The sequence below is a fragment of the Lissotriton vulgaris genome, chromosome 3_1, assembly GCF_964263255.1.
Source record: "Lissotriton vulgaris chromosome 3_1, aLisVul1.2, whole genome shotgun sequence".
NCBI classification, from domain to species: Eukaryota; Metazoa; Chordata; class Amphibia; order Caudata; family Salamandridae; genus Lissotriton; species Lissotriton vulgaris.
This window is the reverse complement of record NC_141689.1, coordinates 1,350,263,192-1,350,286,976: the sequence shown is the minus strand read 5'-3', so window position 1 is coordinate 1,350,286,976 and position 23,785 is coordinate 1,350,263,192.

The following is a 23,785-nucleotide window of genomic DNA, read 5'->3' as shown; positions in this document are numbered from 1 at the left end:
ATTAATTTGTAGTAATTCAATCTTGTATATAGCCATGATTTGTATGCACTTTTTTATGCTTTTCTCTGTTTACACTATTTAAAAAATGTTTTGTCTTTATAAAAATTGGTAACTTTGTATTATATGAAGAACTGACAATGGAATGTTAATTGATGCAAACTAATGGAATTTATATTTACAAAAATGAAATAAATTATATATTTTTTGAAAGAATGTAAGTCACTGTTGAGCCTCTGTCACCAATATTTGATTATAATCTGAAATATCATTGTACTAAAATCATGTGGTAGGTAAGGGAAATTTGTTCTCTCTGTCATGTTGTCATCCAGGTAGGCGGCACAGAACTCATTCAGGCCAACCAACACCTGGTTGACCAACCACTGAAAGGTGGCAGGGGCATTCTTCATCCCAAAGGGCATACACGGAACTGAAAATGCCCATCTGGTGTGGAGAATGCTGACCTCTCCTTTGCCCATCAGTCAAGGCGATCTGCCAGAACCCAGATGTTAAGTCAAACGTGCTGAGGTACTGTGCAGCCCCTAGCGATCAATGAGCTCATCAGCTCTGGGAATGGGGTGCGTGTCAGTCTTCGTGACTGAAATTGAGCCCTCTGTAGACCACATAGAACCGGAGTTCGGGTGTGGCACCCGGCGCTGCAGCCTTCAGGACCAAGACCACTGGGCTGGCCCAAGGACTGCTAGATGACTCAATCACCCCTCACACAAACATCTTTGAGACCTCCTCTTTGATGCAAACCCTCACCCTGTCAGTTACCCTGTAAGTTTCATGCTTCATAGGTAAGCTGTCTCCTGTGTCCACGGTGCACAGTCAAAATATCGATTCCAAATTATCAACCAACATTAATATTGAGTTAAAAATATCGAAGGTGAAGAATATCGAGGTCAAGAATATCGTTGGACAGAATATCGACCCTAAGTTAAGTAATATCGATTTTTTTTATATCGATGTAAGTAACATCGAAGTTAGTAATATCGATATCAATTATAACAATGTTACTAATTTCAATGTTACTAATATCGATATTTGTTTGTTGTTATGTATTTTATTATGTATTTTATATGCATGTGTTCTATGTTTTTTGTTAAGTATTTTATTTGTTTTAAATTAGATGTGTACTATTTTTTATATATCAAAAATGTTATATTTAATTTAATTTTATGTTTTAGTACTGGAGCGGGTTGTGGGTTTATAGGGGAACAGGGTGGGAAGTAATTTAATTATAGTAAATTAATTATTAATTTTTAGTAGTTGTAAATTAATTTTTATTCATTTTTGTGTTTAAGTTCTGTAGTGGGTTGTGGGTTTATAGGGGAATTGGGTGGGAAGTAATTTAATTGTAATTAAGTAATTATTTATTTGTAATTGATATTGATAATTATTTTGTTTATAATTAAATATTAATTGGTAATTAATTATTTTAATTGCTAATTAATTTTTTTAATTGGTAATTAAGGTTTGTTATTGGTAATTATATTTTTTAATAGGCAATTATTTTTTTTAATTGGTAATTAAGGTTTGTAATTGGTAATTACATTTTTAAATTGGTAATTACATTTTTTAATTGGTCATTAATTTTTTTTAATTGGTGATTGATATTTTTCATTGTTAACTTTTGGAATTTGGAATTTGGATTGGTATTTATAAAGCGCAAGCGGTCGCTCCGGAAGGAGCATCATGGCGCTATAGGTCCTGATTCCAGTCATAGAGGGGAGTGGGGGAGGCTAAATGGCGGCTTTGGACCAATCGTCAGGGAGCGTGAAGATCCAGGTTTTGAGCAGCTTCCGGAATGGTTTCTCAGATGTTTGAAGCCTGAGATGCCTTGGCATACTATTCCAGGCTTTTATGGCTAAGTTGCTTAAAGTTTTGCCGCCTTTGGATTTCAGGTTGAATTTAGACAAGGACATGAGGTTGTCTTGTGAAGATCTTAGGGATCGGCACGGAGTGTAATGGGGGAAACGTTTGGTTAAGTAGGAAGGACCGGTTTTGTTGAAGGCTCGAAAAGCTACAATGAGAATTTTAAAGAGAATTCTCTTGTGTAGGGGGAGCCAGTGCAGTGACTTAAGGGCTGCGGAGATGGAGGATTTTCGTGGAAGTTTCAGGACAAGCCGGGCGGCAGTGTGCAAGACACTTTGCAATTTGGCGAGGGTCGATTTTTTGGTCCCTGCCATGAGTCCGTTGCAGTAGTCAACTCGGGACAGAATGAGGGCTACCGCTACCGTTTTTCTCGCTTCGAGCGGGAGGAAGTCAAAGAATTTCCTTAATGATTTTATTATGCCGAAGCATTTACCTGCCGTGTTCGAAGCGTGGAGGTCGAAGGATAGCTCGGAGTCGAAGAGGACACCGAGGTTCCTAGCTGATGAGACAGTTTGGGGAGGGGCGGCAGAGTTGTCCGGCCACCACAGGGCAGGGCAGAAGGATGCATTTTTTCCGATGGGGAGAATCTCGGTTTTGTTCGAGTTGCAGCGCAAGTGATTGGTGTCCATCCACTGGAAGACTGCTGTAAGGCAGTGTTTTAGGTTGAGCTCAGCCGTGTTGGTATTTTCATCAAGGGGGATGATCAGCTGAGTATCGTCGGCATAAGAAGTGACAGTTATGCCGAACGATTCTATGAGGGTAAGGAGAGGGATAAGGTAGATATTGAAGAGGAGGGGACTCAGGATTGAACCTTGGGGGACGCCGCAGAACACCTTTTTCTCCTTGGATTGATAGGGGCCAAGTGAGACGGTCTGGAACCTGTCACTGAGGAAAGAACTGATCCAAGATAGGGCAGTGTTGGAAATGCCGATGTCTGAGAGTCTCTTGATCAGGATGGAATGAGAAATAGTGTCGAAAGCTGCCGTGAGGTCGAGAAGGATCAGGATAGCCTTCTTCCTTTGATCTTGAAAGGTTTTGATTGTGTCGGTCAGCTCGATCAGGGCCGTCTCAGTGGAATGTTTCGGCCGGAAACCGGATTGTTGGGGGTGAAGTAAATTATTTGAGTCCAGATAGGTTTTGAGCTCCTTGTGGACCAGCTGTTCCGTTATTTTACCTAGTGCAGGTAGGAGGGTGATCGGACGAAGGTTGGTCAGGTCGGCGGGGGTTTATTCGACTTTTTCAAGAGCGGCTTGACCACCCCTTGTTTCCAAGAGCATGGTACTAAGCCGGATGAGAGAGATTGATTGATTATGGTGTTGATGGAAGGGTTAATTTCGTCGATGATAAGGTGGAGAATCCTAGGTGGACAGGGGTCAGAGGGAGAGCCAGATTTGCAAGCAAGGATCGCATCTCTGGTCTGGGACAAGGTAACCGGAGTAAAGCTTTTGAAACTATTTGTAGGCTGATTGAAATGGTCAGGGTCCCATGGTAAGGGAGCTGGGGGTGGGGGAGGGAAATTTTTGTGGATGAGAGTGATTTTGTCATCAAAGTAGTCCGAAATTTTGTCACAGAATTCTTGGGATGGGGGGATTTCCGGTTGAAGAGCTTTGGGTTTGGTAAAGGATTTAACTATAGAGAAAAGAGTTTTTTGCCTTTGGCTAGCGTTATTAATAGCATTAACGTAGTAGATTTTTTTTGCTGTTTTGATAGCTGCAAGGTAGGTTTTCCTCTGTAGGATGTAGTTCCTGCGATCGCTGTTGTCGTAGGTACTACGCCATCTCCTCTCAGCTTTTCTGCAAAGGAGATGGGCGGCGGTTAGGTCCTGCGTGTACCAAGGGGCCATGAGTTTAACTGTTTTCGTGGCCTTGTCCCGTTTGTGGGGAGGGCAGCGAGTCGAAAATTCGTGAGTGAGCCAGTTGTTGAGACCTATAGCGTCTCTATCTATATCGCCAGAGGGAGAAGGGGCATTAGATGGGGAAAAGGGGTGGAGAGTGAGGTTTTTCTGGACAGTATTCCAGTTGATGGAACGGGCGGGCTGGCGAAAACGTTTATTGCAAGTAGGGATGGCGCCGCTAGAAATATGAAAGGGGATTAGACAATGATCAGTCCAGATTTGAGGTATAGGGGATAGGGAGGAGAGGGACGGGAGGTTAGAACAGATACCGTCCAAGGTGTGCCCTAGGGAGTGTGTGGGAAGCTTGACGCTTTGTTGAAGGTTAAAGACGTCCAACGACTGTAGAAAATTTCTGGAGTGCGGGTCTGCTATGGATTCAAGATGTATATTGAAGTCTCCAAGGAGGGTAAAGTGTGGGTAGCGAAGGAGGAAACTACCAAGAGCGTCGTCTAACGAGTCTAGGAATTTAGTGGCATTTCCAGGTGGACGATAGATGAGGCCACCGGTAAAGGAGAGCGTTTTGCTAAGGTTTATGCAGAATCCTAAGCCTTCTGCGTCGGTGAGGGGATCGAGGCTGAAGGTGTGACAGTTAAAGGTGTTCCTGACAATAACTGCGACCCCACCTCCTCTACCCTTCTGTCTATCTTGTCTATGAAAGGCGAAGCCCGGGGGGAGGGCGGTGGCGATGTCAGGGTTGCTGTCTTCAGTGAGCCAGGTCTCGGTGATCATTAGGCAGTCCAGGTCGTGATCAATGATGAGATCATGGATGTCTTGGCTGTGTTTACACATTGACCTGGCATTTATTAAGGCCCCTGTAAAGAAAGGTCGTAAGGTATTGGGGGGGGTTGACCGTTCTGCTTCTAGGTTGAGGGTCCAGTGGCAATTCAAGCAATTGGAGGAGACCAGTACCGTAGATAAGTCAAATTTGCAGGGGCAGTCGGGCTTACCTCGGAGTCGGTGGAGGTCGCTAGAGGTGTACCTAAGGATTGTAGGAATTTGGGCAAGGGATCTGGCGCGCAAACGGCGCTCCCGCTGCGCTCGTCCGCTGCGCTTCCTATGCAGGCACATTTCTAGGGGGAGTGGGCGTGGCCTCTAGTGGGCGTGGTCGGCGAGCGCGCCAGGTGCAATGGCGGCCGCTTTTGTAATGGTAGCGCGACAGCGTCAACAGCGCTGTAAAGTACAAATAGATGCTTTTTAGAACGTGCCTGGTAGGTTAAAAGCGGTGATACAAGTAATAAAGTGACACCACACAGTTTAAAAGTTGATGCAGACAAGGTCTGATTCGTACCGCCAGCTCCCGGCTTCCGCCTCAGGACTGGGTCAGGGATGAGAGCGTTGCGCTGAGAGGTCAGCGTTTATATAAGGTGAAAAAGGGGGCGTGGCCTCTAGTGGGCGTGGTCGGCGAGCGCGCCAGGTGCAATGGCGGCCGCTTTTGTAATGGTAGCGCTACAGCGTCAACAGCGCTGTAAAGTACAAATAGATGCTTTTTAGAACGTGCCTGGTAGGTTAAAAGCGGTGATACAAGTAATAAAGTGACACCACACAGTTTAAAAGTTGATGCAGACAAGGTCTGATTCGTACCTCCAGCTCCCGGCTTCCGCCTCAGGACTGGGTCAGGGATGAGAACGTTGCGCTGAGAGGTCAGCGTTTATATAAGGTGAAAAAGGGGGCGTGGCCTCTAGTGGGCGTGGTCGGCGAGCGCGCCAGGTGCAATGGCGGCCGCTTTTGTAATGGTAGCGCGAGAGCGTCAACAGCGCTGTAAAGTACAAATAGATGCTTTTTAGAACGTGCCTGGTAGGTTAAAAGCGGTGATACAAGTAATAAAGTGACACCACACAGTTTAAAAGTTAATGCAGACAAGGTCTGATTCGTACCTCCAGCTCCCGGCTTCCGCCTCAGGACTGGGTCAGGGATGAGAACGTTGCGCTGAGAGGTCAGCGTTTATATAAGGTGAAAAAGGGGGCGTGGCCTCTAGTGGGCGTGGTCGGCGAGCGCGCCAGGTGCAATGGCGGCCGCTTTTGTAATGGTAGCGCGACAGCGTCAACAGCGCTGTAAAGTACAAATAGATGCTTTTTAGAACGTGCCTGGTAGGTTAAAAGCGGTGATACAAGTAATAAAGTGACACCACACAGTTTAAAAGTTGATGCAGACAAGGTCTGATTCGTACCTCCAGCTCCCGGCTTCCGCCTCAGGACTGGGTCAGGGATGAGAACGTTGCGCTGAGAGGTCAGCGTTTATATAAGGTGAAAAAGGGGGCGTGGCCTCTAGTGGGCGTGGTCGGCGAGCGCGCCAGGTGCAATGGCGGCCGCTTTTGTAATGGTAGCGCGACAGCGTCAACAGCGCTGTAAAGTACAAATAGATGCTTTTTAGAACGTGCCTGGTAGGTTAAAAGCGGTGATACAAGTAATAAAGTGACACCACACAGTTTAAAAGTTGATGCAGACAAGGTCTGATTCGTACCTCCAGCTCCCGGCTTCCGCCTCAGGACTGGGTCAGGGATGAGCTTTTTATTGATTGCAAATTCATTTTATTAATTGGTAAATAATTTTTCATTAAAAATATGTTTTATTTAAAAAAATGTTTACCATTTTTTAATTGTTAATCAATTTTCAATTATTAATATGTTTTTTGTTTTGAAAAATATTTTAGTGTTCAATATTTATTATTTGGTCATTTATATTTTTTAAATAATATTTGTTGTTATTTATTTTAAATGTATTGTTAATTAATTATTCAATTGTAATTATGTTTTTAGTCATTATTAATGTGTATTTGCAAATGATGTAGAGTTATTTAAAACTTAAAATTTTTATTATTTTATTTACAACAATTATTTATAAGTATGTTATATTTAACTTCTACGCTATCCAATGCTTTCCCTACTGTTGTACTCTCTGGAGTTGGAATAGCAATGTTTACCCCTACGCTATGCAACGCTTTCCCTACTGTTGCACTCTCTGGAGCTGGAATAGTAATTTTTACCCCTACGCTATACAACGTTTTCCCTACTGTTGCACTCTCTGGAGTGGGAATAGTAATTTTTACCCCTACGCTATCCAACGGTTTCCCTACTGTTGCACTCTCTGGAGTTGGAATGGTAATTTTTACCTCTACGCTATCCAACGTTTTCCCTACTGTTGCACTCTCTGGAGTTGGAATAGTAATTTTTACCCCCAAGCTATCCAACGTTTTCTCTACTGTTGCACTCTCTGGAGTGGGAATAGTAATTTTTACCCCTACGCTATTCAACGCTTTCCCTACTGTTGCACTCTCTGGAGTTGGAATAGTAATTTTTACCCCTATGCTATCCAATGTTTTCCCTACTGTTGCACTCACTGGAGTGGGAATAGTAATTTTTACCCACCCGCTATCCAACACTTTCCCTACTGTTGTACTCTCCGAAGTTGGAATTGTAATTTTTACCCCTACGCTATCCAATGTTTTCCCTACTGTTGCACTGTTTGGAGTTGGAATAGTAATTTTTACCCCTACGCTATCCAACGTTTTCTCTACTGTTGCACTCTCTGGAGTTGGAATAGTAATTTTTACCCCTACGCTATCCAATGTTTTCCCTATTGTTGCACTTTCTGGAGTTGGAATAGTAATTTTTACCCCTTCGCTATACAACATTTTTTCTACTGTTGCACTCTCTGGAGTGGGAATAGTAATTTTTATCTCTACGCTATCCAACGCTTTCCCTACTGTTGCACTCTCTGGAATTGGAATAGTAATTATTACCCCTACGCTAACCAATGTTTTCCCTACTGTTGCACTCTCTGGAGTTGGAATAGTAATTTTTACCTCTACGCTTATACAACGGTTTCTCTACTATGGTGCTCTCTGGAGTGGGAATGGTAATTTTAAGTTCTATGCTATCCTACATTTTTATTATTGTATTTTTTTTACTTATGGATTTTGAATGGTATTTTTATTTATTTAGTTATTTAATTGTTTTGTATAAATTTAGATAATGTAGTATATAAATAATTTTAAAAATATTAAAGGTATGTTTAATTTTTTTAATTTATTAAACATAATTCTTTACTTTTTATTTATGTTTATGTTATATGTTTGTAAATGTATTTGTAATTTATAATATTTTGTATAAATTTATTAAGTATTAAAATAATTATTACAACTTATTGCTAAGTGCGTATATATTATATATTTTCTGTATATGTTTAATTCATGTATTATTATTATATATGTATTATTTATTAATTTTAAACATTATTAGGTATTTTTAACTGTTTATTTTATTTATTAGTGTTATTTACTTTATTTTACATTTATATTTTTACAGAAAAAAACGATATTTTTAACATCTATATTTTTTTTCGATATTTTTGTACTAACCATGTTGTAGATAGGATGTCGATATTCTTGCCTTCGATATTTCTGCATAGATATTCCTGTAGGTCGATATTTTCAGCGTCGATATTTGGTCAGTGATTTGTGTCCAAATCATGGGCGCACCAATCTGTGACACCAGGAACAAAGGGACAACAGATCAGAAAACTGTCCCAGCAACTGGCGGCAGTCATTCTGTTGCTCATGGGTCAGGGTGAAAGAGAGGTTAACACCATCCACTGACCCATCTTGCTCTGAGGCTGACAGTAGGTCAGGAAGAGGCTCAGTCTCCTCCTCCATCCCTGCATCTGTTGCCAAGAGCATGCCCATTTCAGACCTCTCTAAGTGGGGCTTAAGGCGGTTGACATGTAGGACCCTCAAGGGGTTCCTAGGATACCACAAGTCAACCAAGTAGGTAACTTGACTTTTGCGCTCCACAACCTCAAATGTTCCGGTCCACTTATCTTGGAGCGCGCAGGGCTCCACTGGGGCCATGACCCACAATTTCTGACCAGGATGAAGCTCTACCAGAGGGGCATTCTGGTCATACCAGCGCTTCATCTCCTCCTGGCTGGCTTCCAGATTCGCCTCAGCGAGTTGCCTGAAACGCCTAGTCCAGCATGTAGCTATATACATCCAGGGGATGTTTCCTGGGAGATTGCTCATAGAGAAGCTCAAAGGGGCTGAATCTTAGAGATTTCTGTGGCACCTCCCGGTATGTAAACAACAGGCATGGTAAGAGGTCATCCCACTTACGCCTCATGGGTTCCTCAGGACCCATAATCATGCCCTTCAGGGTCCGGTTGAACCTTTCAGCCAACCCATTTCCTTAGGGGTGGTAAGGAGTGGTGACCTTGTAAGTCACACCACACTCCTGCCACAGGGACTTCATATACTTGGAAATGAAGTTGGTTCCCCGGTCAGACACTACCTCGCGAGGAAATCCTACCCTTGAGAAAATTACCATCAGTGCTCGTCCCACCACGGGGGCCGTCACTATCCTCAGAGGTATGGCTTTCCAGTACAGGGGGCATGGTCCACCGAGACCAAGATGAACCTGTTGCCCATGGCTGTCTTGGGTTCCAGTGGCCCCACAATGTCAATGCCCACCCGCTCAAAGGGGGTACTGACCACAGGGAATGGCTGGAGAGGAGCCTTGTGCTTCCTCCCACTCTTTCCACTTGCCTGGCAAGTCTGACAGGTCCTGCAATGAGTATCTGAACTCTTGCGCATTTGGGGCCAATGAAAGTGGGTAACAAGCCTCTCAAAGATATTGTTCTGCCCCAAATGTCCTGCTAACGGCACATCGTGAGCCAGCCCCAGTAGGAAGGCTCTAAACTTCTGGGGTACCACCAGCACACAGGCTGGCCCAGGTTCAGCAACCTTAGGCTCACTATACAGGAGACCATTCTCCCAGTAAATCCAATGTGATCCTGACTGTTCACCTGCTGCCTGGCTTGCAGCCTGTTGCCGCAAGCCCTCAAGAGAAGGGCATTCTCTATGCTCCCGGCAGAATTCTTCCCTGAAGGGGTCTCCTTCTTGCTGCCAATGGGTCAGCTCAGGCAGGTCCCCCAGTTCAGCTACTTGTTCCCCGGTAGGCTCCAGGGCATCCCCCTCAGGGTCTACCTCCTCCTGGGCCGTGGGAACTTCAGGGGCCGGTTTCCCATGCCCCCGCCACTTCTCTCTAAGGCAGGTTCCTGGGCCTCCCTCACAGGCTCCAGGTCCTTCTGAGAACCCCTACTGGCTGACATTGACCGGGTGGTCACGCACGCCCAGTCAGGCAGTCCAACCATCTTCATGTGAGTTGTTTTCTCCACCTTTTCCCAAGGGGAGCTCTCCAAATTGTTCCCCAACAAACAGTCAACAGGCATGGCAGGCCTCACAGCTACCTGAAGAGTACTAGAGACCCCCACACTTAAAGGGAACCTGAGTGTGAGAAGTTGGCCTGGTATATGATGATCACTATTCTAGTGAGCACCTTGCACCAGTCCAAACTTCCCTTATGGTGAATGGTTGTAAATCAACCTTATAGACCAGCTATCCTAGGGGTAGCATGGACAAAAGCAGTCTTAGGCTAAACTCAAGAGGGCATGTGAAGCCAGCTGTTTTACCATATGCAATCCTTTTAAATACCAAATGAAAGGACACCACACAAGTTTATTATATTACAAAATATATGTATTTATTTCTAGAATAATCCCCTATACTCTTTATGAGCACAGAAGCACAAGCGTTAAACAAAGAACTCAGTGTAACATACAATAAGCTGTACAATTATGGATAGGCCGGGTGGCCCCTCAAACCATATATTAAAAAAAGTGGTATAAGTACCACGTCAGGAACAATGGTAACGCCTAGGGCCTTGGGAATCGCTGGGCCTACACTGGACTAATGAAGGTTAGGACATAAGAGGGCCACAGGATGCGGGTGCAGTGTCTATAGGCAACCGCGTTTACCATACAAGTCAATGGTGCGTAAAAATCAGAAAGTTATAAGTTTAGGAGACTTCCGACTGGACTAGAACGTAGCCACTTGAAACTAGGACACTAAGGATGTAAATCACTACAGGGACACCTGAGTACCCTCGTTATTCATCCACAGGAGGCGGGTGCATAGGTGCCAAAGTGCGTCGGGTTTCTTCGTGAAGTTCTATGGAGCCTGGAGGAAAAGATGCTGCAGGTGGCCAGGAGAGAAGAGTCCGGTTGTTTCCAAGGATGGATCGAAGATGTAGAGGACCTGAAAGCAGAGGGGAAAGAGTCTGGGTCACTAGCCAGTGACCAGGATGGAACCAGGCAATGTCGGGTTGTGATCAGGAGCTGTCGAGTAGTTTGTCTCCACTGCCACGTGGACCAGGAAGGATCGAGGATGACCAGCTGGTGAACACGAGTGTCCCACGAAGGCTCTTGCTGTTGGCGGTGTCGGTTCTCGAATCGGAGTCACCAAGCCTTGGCAAATGCAACCCATGGAGGACTCAGATCGGTGGCTCCTTTTCAGAGGAGTTAGGGCCAGTCTGGAGCAACCAGACCAGCAGTTCAAAATTGTAGGTTCGTTGTCTCAGAGGCCACTAGCCAACGGGCAAGTGACCGGACAACGCGTCGAGCAGGAAAAGTGCAAAAGGGCCCCACGCAGCACTCGGTGAGTGTGGAGGGGTGATCTTTGGAGCACAGGCTGCTCGGGCTGGGGCTTTTCAAACTCCAAAGCACAGCGTCGAGGGTGCCTCGGGAGCTGCACAGGAAGCACTTTGTTGACTTTTCAAGATGGCCGGTCCCACGTCTCTCATCGCCTCCACAGGTCTCAGCTTTGCTAGGACTGTGGATCGGGCTGTCGGAAGTCTGGGAGTCTAGGTCTTGTCAGTCTCTGTCGTTCGAGCTCCAGCGGGAGCAACGGCAAAGAAAGTCTTGATGCGCTGATGGTGCCTGTTTGCACAGGGTGGTCACTCCTTGACCACAAGGGAGATTCTTCAGTCTTTTACATTGAGTAGGATGTCGAAGGGTCCAGAGTTTCGTTTCAAAGTTTCAGTCAGGATGATCTGAGGTGCAATGGCACCGCTCCTACCTTTATTCCAAATCAAGGGGCTGGATCACCTGCTAGGTCCCTCCTATGGGTGGGACCCAGGGAGGGGGTGGTTACACCCCTTTCCCTTTGTCCAGTTTCGTGCCAGAGCTGCGGCTGGGGAGCCCCAGCACCGGTTTGAACTGCACTTTGCATGGGACACCTTGTGTGCCCCAGGCAGTGTCTAGTTTCTTTCAGCCCTCCCTGCCCCAATCCACTATCTCCTGTCTCGGGTGGTGTAACACCTCCCTGTGACAGGAAACCTATTGTCCAGGCCTCCCCTGCCGGAGTTTCGGTCAGCAGCAGGAGGCCAGACTCGTGTCTGTGGCAGCAGCATCCATTTTGTGATGCTGAGGCTCTGGTTAGATTTAACCGCGTTTAAGCAAAGCAACATTTCTTCTCCCTCTAGAAGGATGGAGAGGGGGTACTGGCGAGGGAGTAGTATTCCAAAGCGTATGACACCTTACACAACATGTTTTGATAAAGCCAAACCAAAGTTAGCAAGTAACCGCGAGGATAATAATGCACTTAAGAGTATATGGTATGGCAATATCCCAGAACAGCTAAGGGACTTGGTTCTGAAAGCTGCAAACAGGCTCAGCTCATGCTAGAGCACCACCTCACATAAAACCAAGCACTCTGCCTCCAGGATTGTTAAGGCCTATATGTGTCCAGATATAGGTTTAGATATAGGCATACTATATCCAAGCAAGGGGTGATTACACCACATTGCCCCAGCTGAGTGATCAGTCAGTTGTGTCAGATTGGATAGCCAGCCAGGGGTAGCAAAAGATATGCTGCAGCCCCTGGTAGGCCTTGGATGCACCTATGCCCTGGGTACCTATAGTACATTGTACAGGGGCTGATAAGGTGACCCAATACCCAATTGGTTATGTACCTAAAGTACATAGTTGTGAATTTAGAGAGAGAACTGCAGGTTGTGGGTCTGATTAGCAGGCCCACAGCCACATTAAGTCGAAAACCAGTGAAACAAAAAGCAAAAAATGGGGTGACCATAGGAAAGCAGACCCTACTCTCCTACACTGAGCTATTGGACAATGACTCTCTGTGTTGTCGGCGTTAACAACTCGGCAGAATGCTTGTGGAATAATCTGCTCTTAAAACACCAGGTGACACTTGACAGCTGTCACACTGGCTCCTGTGTCTCTAAGAGACTCCACCTTTTGGCCATTGATGATGACTCACTACCCATATTTCTTAGTGTTCCTGGGCAGCTGAGCTTCTGAGACCATCTCACAGTCACCTAAAGAGACTAGGGTCATCTGTGCCGGACCCCACCCACCTTGGACATCAATCTCCTCCCCCAGGGCTACACTAACCATCTGCCGGGGCGGAACACCAGTGGGTGCTTGTTTACCAAACAGGCGGCACCGGGTATCACTCACCTTATGACCCTGGTTACCACACTTGTAACACTTCAGGGGCCCCTGGGGAACAGGACTACCTGTCGGACCCCTTGCTTCTTCTCAGGGGGAGGCTGGGAACCTTTCCCTTGGTTCCCTTGGGGACTACTTTGGGGCCCTTTGCAGAACTCCTTTTGTTTACCACTGTCCCCCCCACTCTTCTGCTGGGGACCCTGCCCACCTTAGGCTGAGTCTCCCATGTGACCCTTTTGGACCCGGTGCTCACCCAGTGGTCCGCCTCCTCAGCATGCTTCCTAGGGTTAGTCAGCTTGCTATCTATCAGATGCTGGCGCAGCTCTGGAAAACAATTATCAGACACGGGCCTCCATGCACTCCAATCAAAGAGACCTTGAAAATCATTAACCTTGCTGCCCTTTACCCAACCATACAATGCTCTGCAAAAGAAAGTGATGTATTCAACCCAAGTACTGTTTTCTAACTTTTTGCATTTCCTGAACCTCTGTCTATAGAGTTTAGGTGTCAAACCATATCCAGACATCAATGCATCTTTCATGTGGCTGTATGAATTGTGGACTTCAGAAGGCAAGGCTAACAGTGTGTCCCGTCCCTTACTAAGGAACATTCCACACAACCCCGCTCCCCAATCTCTTCCAGGGACCCGGTGGTAAGACATGGCTACCTTAAAGGCCCTGAACCACTGACCATTATAATTTTTGTAAAATTCTTCCACCACATCCTTGGGAATATACACTTTACTCTCTACATGTACTGATGGTACGCTGCCACCAGAGGGAGTAACCTCCAAACTTTTGGTTTTAAACTCCAACTCCCTCAAAACCTTTTCATGCTCAAACTGCATTTTCTTTTCCTCTATATCTAATCTCCTATTTTCTAATTCCAGTTACCTATTCACCTTGAACTTGCCTTCTTGATCTCTCTCTGTCCTCCAACTCCTGTGGAGACAGACTTTTTTTAGAACCAGTGCTACATGCAGGGGAAGGTACCTTTCTTCCTCCTGAGCCCAATGGCTCCGCTTGTTGTACAACTGCCTGGTCACCCTCTTCCTCAATCTCAGGGGTTTTCCTTGCTTCTACTCAGGCCATTAGCGCCTTGTAGAATTCTTCTTTCTTGGTGCACCCAACAGTAGAAACCCTGAATTTCTTGCAGAAGAAATTCAGCTGCTTTACTTTGTAGCGTTCTAGCCTCTCTTCTTCCCATTCACAATCCATGGAGGTTACTTATTCTGTATCTCCCATGATAACTGATCTAGGCATCTTTCCAAAATAGAAAATCTCAAAAAGGTAACTACCAAACAGTATGAGTTTGAGTTATGGTTTGCACTCACTTAGTAGTGTTCACCAATCACTGTACATGAGTCACAAATGCAAGTCCAGAATCCCACGGCTGCCACCAATGTTAGATTTGGGGGTCTCTAGTTGGCACAGGTAAGTACTTGTGACAAATAGGGACCCTTGCCTCTAGTCAGGATAAGGGGATTGCACTCCTAAAATAACCCCTGCTCACCCCCTTGGTAGCTTGGCATGAGCAGACAGGCTTATCTCAGAGGCAGTGTGTTAAGCATTTGTGACCACATACAGTAACCCAGTGACAACACTACAGATGGACATCACACCAGGTTTTATATCAAAAATAGGTATACCTTATATAGATTTACCACAAGACCATAAACGACAAAAATACATAATACGATTACTTTAAGATGGTAGATTTAGCTTAGTTCAGTTCAGTTTTTAAGATGCTACACTTTGCGTCAATGTACCTTAGGTTGCGTTGCGCTTCCACGACAAGCAATGTCGCAGCAAGGGAAATGCGGCAAAGTTCAGGTGCAAAGCAATAAAGACGTGAAGATCTTCCAGATGCGGCACACTTCTCCGGGGATGCGAGAAGTCCTTAAACCACAATGATCATATTACCAGGCTCGGTCCACTAGGTAGACCAGGAGCAACGTGGCCGGTTCTAGCCAGCTACACACCACATCCGGACATTGCAAAAATGTCTAGGGAAGAGCTGTTAGTACAGCTAAAAACACTTATAAAAATACATAGGCAATTAGTCCAATATGTAATGCGGACTGCAACAGTCCAATCAGCTGTTAATGTACCACAGCTGACCCCTCATCAGGGGAACACTAATAAAATCACACCACAGAACATACAGTCATGTCTTGGTAAAACACCCGTAAAACGGGAACAAATTCCTTTCTGGTTAGCACAGAAAATCACTCAAATAGAGGCAGTATTTCCTGATACTACCCCTATAGAGAAACACAGAATCTTGACCATCTGCCTTCCTATGGGAATCGCACCACAAGTGGAGGACTGTGACACTTGGGGTACAGTCTTTGCTTCCATTTACACAAAAAACATGGTGTTCCGTCTATGGCGGTAATACCAGAAGTGCTAAAACAGATTCAAAATGAATACGGTCCAGAGCCCGCTTTAACTCTTGGTATGAAATTACTGAAAGACTTCAAGCAGGTCTCGGCTATATTATTAGCCAATATAAAGGGAGAAGCAGCATCTGTGGCGATCCGCCAGAAGTTGAAGGAAACAGATATAAAAGATCAGCCAGTTGAGCTTGCCAAAATCATAGAAAAATGCTATGAAGAATTAGGTAGAGACAGCTTGGGTGGAAAACCAGTAAAGCCCCAACTGCTCGAAAATCCTGAAAAATTATTTATTAAAAATAATTCAAATACTCCTAAAAAGAGCTGGGATGGAAATAAACAATCCACTCCCAAGGAAAAAGTTTTCCAGTCCAGAGGAAGGTCTCCTCGACGGAGGGAAAGAACTCTGACTCAAGAACACCAGTCTCCCCAGAGGGAGCCCTCTGAGAAAAGATATAACCTTAGAAATAGGGATAATCTGAAAAAACCTGATAGATATCAAAGTATTGATACACGTCCCTCTCGATCTTTTTCGCAGAAATCGGAAAGAAGAGGACGGTCAGACCCAGGAGAGCACACCAAGTCCAAAGACAAGGAACCTGCTCAGAGTAAAAAATCTCAATTTCAGAAAAAGAAGGTAGCCAGTATTAGAGTAATCAACCATGCCGAGAATACTGAGGACACAGTTGAAAAACGGGGAGTGGGCATTGACGATGTTGGACAGTGCAGCAGAAATCAGTATAGCGCGCAAGATCTTGATGAGTCATCTGGAGACAGTGGACACGAATGAATACATTCAGGTTGAAACTGCCGACACCAGACTTAGCGAGCCCCATAAAATATACGAAATAACATTGCGTATAGAGGGTGATAAGACTAGGAAAATAAGAAGTCTATTTTGGGATAAGCTCTCAAAAGGCTATGATATTCTGTTAGCTGAAAAAGATTGGCCCCCAGAGTTTGTCAGGGAGTGCCCTCGTGGCGAAGAAGTGATTATGCCTGCCTTCTCAAATCACATTCCGATTCATAAAAAATATACATATGCAAGGAAATGGGCAGTAGCCCAGGCACCGGCATTATATAAAAATCATGTAGGATGGGATGAGGACTCACCTCCCCACAAAATCCAGTTAAAAAGTGAACCAACTGCCCAACGGCAGTATCCCATTAAGCAAGAAGCTAAAAAAACAAGTCAGGGAGATCTTAGATCAACTTGAATACCAGGGGGTGATTGAAACATGCACCTCTCAAATGAACAATCCCTTGTTTCCTGTCTCCAAGCCAGACAATTCATATCGTCTAGTTTTGGACTACAGACACCTTAATGCATGTTGTAAAACATTTGCAGTACAAAACTCGCATAGTGCAGCCCTAATGAATAACATAGTTAGGAAAAAATATAAAACGACATTAGACATATCTAATGGTTTCTTTTGTCAAAACATTGCACCAGAAAGCAGATATTTGACCGCTTTCTCTGCATTTGGGTCGCAGAAAAAATTCTGTCGACTCCTACAGGGGTTCAAGAACAGCCCAGGACTATTCTCAGCTAGGGTAACAGAGTTACTACAAATATATGATGATGAGGCATTATCTTACGTAGATGATATTTATCTCACAGACGACGACTTGGATACTCACTTGAAAAGAGTGAACACCATTATACTTGGGTTCGCAGCAGAGGGTTACAAATTCAACTTTAAAAAGTCTCGAATTGCCCATCTGACAGTACTATTTTTAGGATACGAATTATCAAGTGAAGGGAAAAGCCTAGCGGACAACTTCTTAGAGAAGTGCGCTGTACTCCAAGCTCCAAAAACGCTGAAGAATTTACAATCCATACTAGGTTTTCTGAATTTCGGAAGAACTTACATACTAAATTACGCAGAGAGGGTTAAACCTCTCTACGAACTAATTAAACCTGATTTTAAACAAATCAATTGGACTCAAAAACACACAGAAATTTTGAGATCACTGCAAACAGACATGTTAGCTAAAACAAAATTAGATACACGTGACAACACACGCGATCTTGTAATCCGAGTCATCCCAGGAAGATGCGGATTCACGTACCTAACCTCTAATGAGGGAGAAAAGGTACCAATTTCAATTAAATCTCACTTGTACACGCAAGCAGAAAAAACATTCAGTCACACAGAAAGAACTGTGAAAGCAGTGCAAATTGCATTAGCAAATGAAGGAGAACTAGCACACGGCAAATGGATTAATATCCTCACAGCGGAATCCGCCTTCGAGGCGCTATTCAGCCCAGTAAACCTGCCTACAGTGTCACTGGATCCGAAATGGATACAGTGTGTAGATTCTCTAGGAGCGGAAGATGTGAAATACTATTTCGCCCCGCAATTCGAAGAACTGAATGATTTAGAGTATGAAGAAGAATATCCTCTGCCAATCGAACTTCTGCCTCTCCCACAATACGCCTGTATAATCTATACAGATAGATTTGTACAGCATTTCAACGTAGAGAGCAAATCCTACGATGCAGCCTGTGCGATTGTTAAAGGTCGTTGGCTGTGCGGTAAATTCAGACCGAAAGTAACAAAAACTGAATCTGTAAGAAACTGTTCGGTTCAGAGAACTGAAATCAGATGTTTAAAGATGGCGCTCGAAAATGCAGAACGTGAATTCCCGACACTTATCGTGTGCGATTCTCATTTTTGCGTCAACTCTTACAACAATAAATTGCAGAGGTGGATTGAAAACGATTACAAAGATGACACAGGTGCCACAATAAAGCATAAATTGCTCTGGAAACAGGTAGCTCTTTTATACAAAGAACTACAAAAGACTCACGTGATTCACGCACAGAGTCTTCAACGTGATGGCATTCACGTTGCAGGGAATTAATTGGCTAATACAGCCACAGCGGAAGCAACTAAACCGGCTTCCGTAGCCACAAAAAAGCGTACAGAAAAATACATAGACGGGGAAACCATGCTGGCAGTAAAAACGACCGTAAAAGGCGACTGTGCAGCACTACCCGTGAACTATCCACTCAATTATGCATACGTAATCGATGCAAACTCCGTTCCTTTTGCTCGAATCCCTGGAGTGGGGGACAGAGTAATTCCAAACAGGAGCAGGAGGGGCTTCCTCTTACTGGAAGCACAAATGGGGTTGGGTCTGAGACATCAAACAATTAAGGATTCTCTGAAAGAATTACAATCAGAGTACTGGTGGCCAGGAATGAGCATAGATATTCAATGTTTTGCTCAAAATTGTGAAGACTGCAACAGAGATCGCGGTAATGAACAGGCCAGTGTAGTTTCAGGAACCCTGATAGACAGCATAAGGCGGTCTATCTGCGCAATCAAAGAAGAGAAGCGCGTCCCATTGTACATCGTTAAGGCTAAACACACTTAAAAAATTAGGCCTCCAGCGCTCGGCTGACGCTAGAACGGTTATAAGAGATCTGCGAGTCTATATCGCCACATACGCAATTACCACGTTCCATTCTGACCAGGGACCTGCTTTTAGCTCTCGAGCTTATAGGGAGGCCATGGCCAGCATGGGAATTGGGTTGCGGTATTCTTGTCCGTCGCACCCCGAAGGGAATAGTGTGGTTGAAAGAAAAAACCGGGACATAAAGCGACCTATAACAGAGAAGGTATTAGGTTCAGGCGCTGGGTGGGTCAAACATCTAATAAGTGTCCAGACTAGTCTTAATAACTTGCCAAGAAATTCTCTAAAAGGTTTCAGCCCAAACAAACTATTGTTCGGAATTAGAATGAACATTCAGGACCTCGATAGTCAGATATCAGTGGTACAAGAAAAAACAACAGACTTTGACATCAAAGATCGTTTGGCTGTTTTACAGGAACTGAATGAAACAAGAAAATCCTTAAGCAACATAAAGTTAAAGCAACAGCCATCTACCACTGACGAGGCACCACAAGCAACAGCCCCAGCAAGGCCTGTCTGGATTCCAAAGATTGGGGATCTAGTCAGAGAAAAATCGCGGTGAAGAAGAAATTTGGGCCTTCTTACAGAAAAGCAGTACCTGTCTTGGCAGTCACCGGAACAAGATCAGTAGTACTACCGCCCCTTGCTGGTAAAAAGGAGAACAGAGTTGTGTCTATCGACCTGGTAAAACCACAAGCATGTGGCCTATAATCAACAGTAGGCCCAGTGGACTCCCAAGAAACACCAGAATACCCAAACTTGCAACAATCCAAGAGGTTCAAACTGAAAGACTAATCACATTCGATCAGCCTGCAGTGCACAGAGAAGGACTATGCAATAATGCCATGGAACTCGTGCCTCTTGAGACACAGATTGAAACAGTTCGTCAAGAAACACCAGTCTACAACAATGTGGCATCAGAAAGTGCTACCGAGAGACAGATTGAAAGAACAATCCCATCAATTGACAGAACTACCTCTGGTTATTTCATCAACTTCGACAACTTCTCTGAAGATCAAAACGACCCCAAAGTGATGCCAGAAACAAAAAGTATTCTAAGGAAAATACAACAGGACTCCATCAACAAATCAAAGAATTATATCTGGATTCACCGTTGATTGAGCATTGGATTATTTCAGGGGTATTCATACTCCTACTATGCCTAATTTTAGTTTTAATTTTAGGAAAGTTTATTACAATTGAATGGACACAGCAAGTCAGAACATCAACCTAGTCCTCAAACCACACAGATCATCCCACGTGAAGAAAAGAGAACTGTCAACAGTAAATGTCACAGCAATTCCAATACCTGGTGGGGTAGTATGGGAGAAAACTGACTATGAGATCTATGGTCCGGTCGAAATCCTGAAGTATCCTCATCAACTGAAGGTTTCCTTAAGTGACTTTGTAAAACCTAGTACATTCTCTGATGATTGGGACTTTAACAGTATTAATGACATGATGTCTGATTAAGTAATGTCAGCTAGATTCACAGAACATGATTATTTACAAGGTTCATCTAGTTATGAGCAATTATTCTGCTACACACATTATGGTGATCATTACTTGCATAAATCTGCACAGCCTAGAAATGTTTTTATGTATAATCAATGGGAACATTGTGCTACACCACCTAAAAGCAGTTCTAAAGCATTTTTTGAGAAATTCAAATACTTCTCAGGGTTTAACACTAGTGATGCAGAAACGTTTTATTACAAACTGTTAGATAAAACAGGAATGAAAACAATGCTGACAAATTCTAAATTGATATATTCAGAAGCATTTTATGACAAAATGATGACATTTGGTTTTGATTATTGGAAAAATAACATTGAAACGAAAACAATTTGGGGTACAAAAGATTGGCAGGTACAAGGCCTTGAAGCACTATTCAGAACCTGCATGATACCAGAACAAATTATGTTTTTAAATGACACAATACACCAAACATCCTGTCTTGGCCTAGCTAAGATCAAACACCTTAAAACACCGTCTATTCCAAAGCCAATACCTGAAAATACAACTACAGATATTGAGTTAGACGTGTCACAAATTTTACATTTTAACAGAACACATCCTGATTGGAAAAAGTGGTTAATCTGGCCTACTGACACAAACAACTGTCAAGATAGATTCCTGAATAAAACACAGGGGTTAAAAATGACCAGACAAGACTCTAGGTACTCCCAGAGACAACATCCAGGGATAGTAACAACATACAGTGTAGGGAAACTCTGCCTCGAATGGCTAACATCATCCACACTGGCTGAAATTAAGCAACACCTGTCTTTACTAAAAGATGGTGCTGATTTGCGCGATTTCATTCTTGGACCACGCAAACAGCGTCAAAAGCGTTTCATAGCGACCAGTATCTATGCTGCGTACAACGAGGCTTGGAAAGTCACACAAATTGAAACAGCAGAAAAAATATGAGGAATTGATCGTATTAATTTGGAAAAATCACTTTCTGTAGTGGACAATGGGTTAATGACTCTGTCCTCCAGAATATATTCGTTGGACAATATTGTATCTTCTGCCTTTGACATAATAGACAGAGACTTGCTAATGTTACAACATGGCCAATCTCAATTACGTTCTATTGTACAATTGGGCTGGACGCTGCAAAATCTTCGTTCAGGCTATGTGCCTTGGCGTTTAATAAACACAACGTCATTATTTTAACCTTACTGATAAACAAATCAGTTTGGCACAGAAAGGAGCAGACTATACAATCCTGAGCATCGAAAAACTTGAGAGATTACCATTGACAATATCAGAGAGTCCTGTCATTGAATGGATAATACACAGAATTATCACTATTCCGATAACAACTTTCCGATTTAAAAAGTGCCTTGAATACATACCTACTGGCCAGTATGAACGATTGGGTAACGGTTATGTAAAATCAGAATGGAAATTACCATACACACATTCATGCTATAGTGACAGCGACAAAAATGTATTTCTTAGTGGTGAAAACTGTAAACATTCACTAAGCGGTATACTTTTGTGCCAGGGTATTCATTTACACGGAACTTGTGATGGAAATTCTAACAACCTTTCATGCCACCAGCTTGTCACACCTGCAACTCAGATAGAGCCCTTCTTTATGCAACTTGCAAACGGGAGTTACATTCTTAGAACGGATCACAGATGTTGTGGCCTTGTGCCAGGGAAAAGTTATCTAGTAAGAGTAACATCCATGGTCAAATGCTGTATGCAGGCATTGTTTCCGAGCGGGCCTGTAGACACAGTGACTCCCATCTGGCCTCGTCTGAATCTCTATTCTATACGAATTGATACTTTAAGCAAAATGAAGTCTGTGCTTTTGCAGACAACAGTGCCCATAACGTCATCAAAAGAGACGTATGATCTTCTAGTTGCAAGGACAGCTACTGAAGTTCATGAACTTTTATCAACAAATTGCCCCGTGCATTTCGTAGAAATGCTTAGCCAACTCCTTAACATGTCTAGTGCCACAGGCATCCCAGGCATATTTAAGACGATTTTTACGGGACTGCTAACACCTTTTCAAGCAATTTTGGGAATCGTTCCTAATTTTGTCCACTCTGTTTTTGGCGGCATACCCTTATTTTTGGGACTTGTAGCAGGGATTTTATTTTTGACCGTCCTGCTTCGTTATGGCAAGCCAAAGCTCTTTTGCTTAAAGTAAAAACTATTATTAGAGAACAGAAGCTTCAACTTCTATTTCTAAACACATCTAGAGACATAACAACCTTACACCAGCCTCTAGCACATTTATTGCAATGCATTTATATTTGATGATTTATCTCGCCCTTCTTCTGTTTCAGAGATATTTCATGTGTAATTCTTTTTGCATAATCGTTCATTGATTCCATATGCAATAATTTTTGAATGATTTCTATGCTTCAAAAACGTACAGTACCTAAATTTCACATATTACATTATACGCCTATTTCGAATTAATTTATGTATTTTGGGGTAGGCAATGTTACACATGCATCTTATTGCTCTAGTTTTAGTAATTTGATGGACATGAACCCGTGGAGTGGGTGTTGCGTGCTTATCTAGGATCCTGATCGATACTGTGACCTTATGCCCCTATTCGGCTATAAATCCATTTATTCCCTATATTGGCATAACCGTTCAAGTGCGATATTCAGAAAGTCATCTCTGGCCTCACACGAACAGAGCCACATTCCAGAATAGTTTTCTCTGCCACTTCCTTTGCAACCAATTAGTGCAATGACAGAGCAGAAGTCACTATCTGAGATTCCTAGATTAACACTCCGAGTTCTTCAACAAGATAAAAACTCAGCAAACCTGGAAATCCCCGCTTGCTGTGTTTTGATTAGTAATGGAACTCTAATGAGCAACTGATAGCGATCACTTCCTAGTGACATCTTTAATTGACGTCTTATGTCCAGCAAACTTACGTCAAACCAGGCACCTGTCAGGTATAAATATTACCAACGTTGCCTTAAGCAATTACCTGTTGCTGCAGCCTGTTGCCCGTCGCTTGATGAAGCTGCTGTATGCAAGCTGCTGATACCATTATCACTGCTAAAGCGCGAACGATGGTGTGGTGAAACTAGGAGAAGAACAGCCGTCCCTCTGCGAAGAGCCCAGCAGATGCCAGCTGCCCGCGGACGCTGTCCCAACTCCTCCTCCTCGACGCGCTGAAGAGAGACGCTGTCTTTCTCCTGCCGAGAAATCCAGCTCCAGCGTTTCTGGTCTACCCTCGCGGGTGACTGGGATACCGAGTTCCCCCTGAAGGAGATACCAGACCTCCATCATTCTATTCAGAGGTATGGTGTTGACTAAACCCTTAGTGAGAATTCTTGAAGCAAACCTTGGCAAAACCAACTTAACTTAAAAGCTACTTACTTACTCCCCTCCCAAGTATTAGGCTTAGGT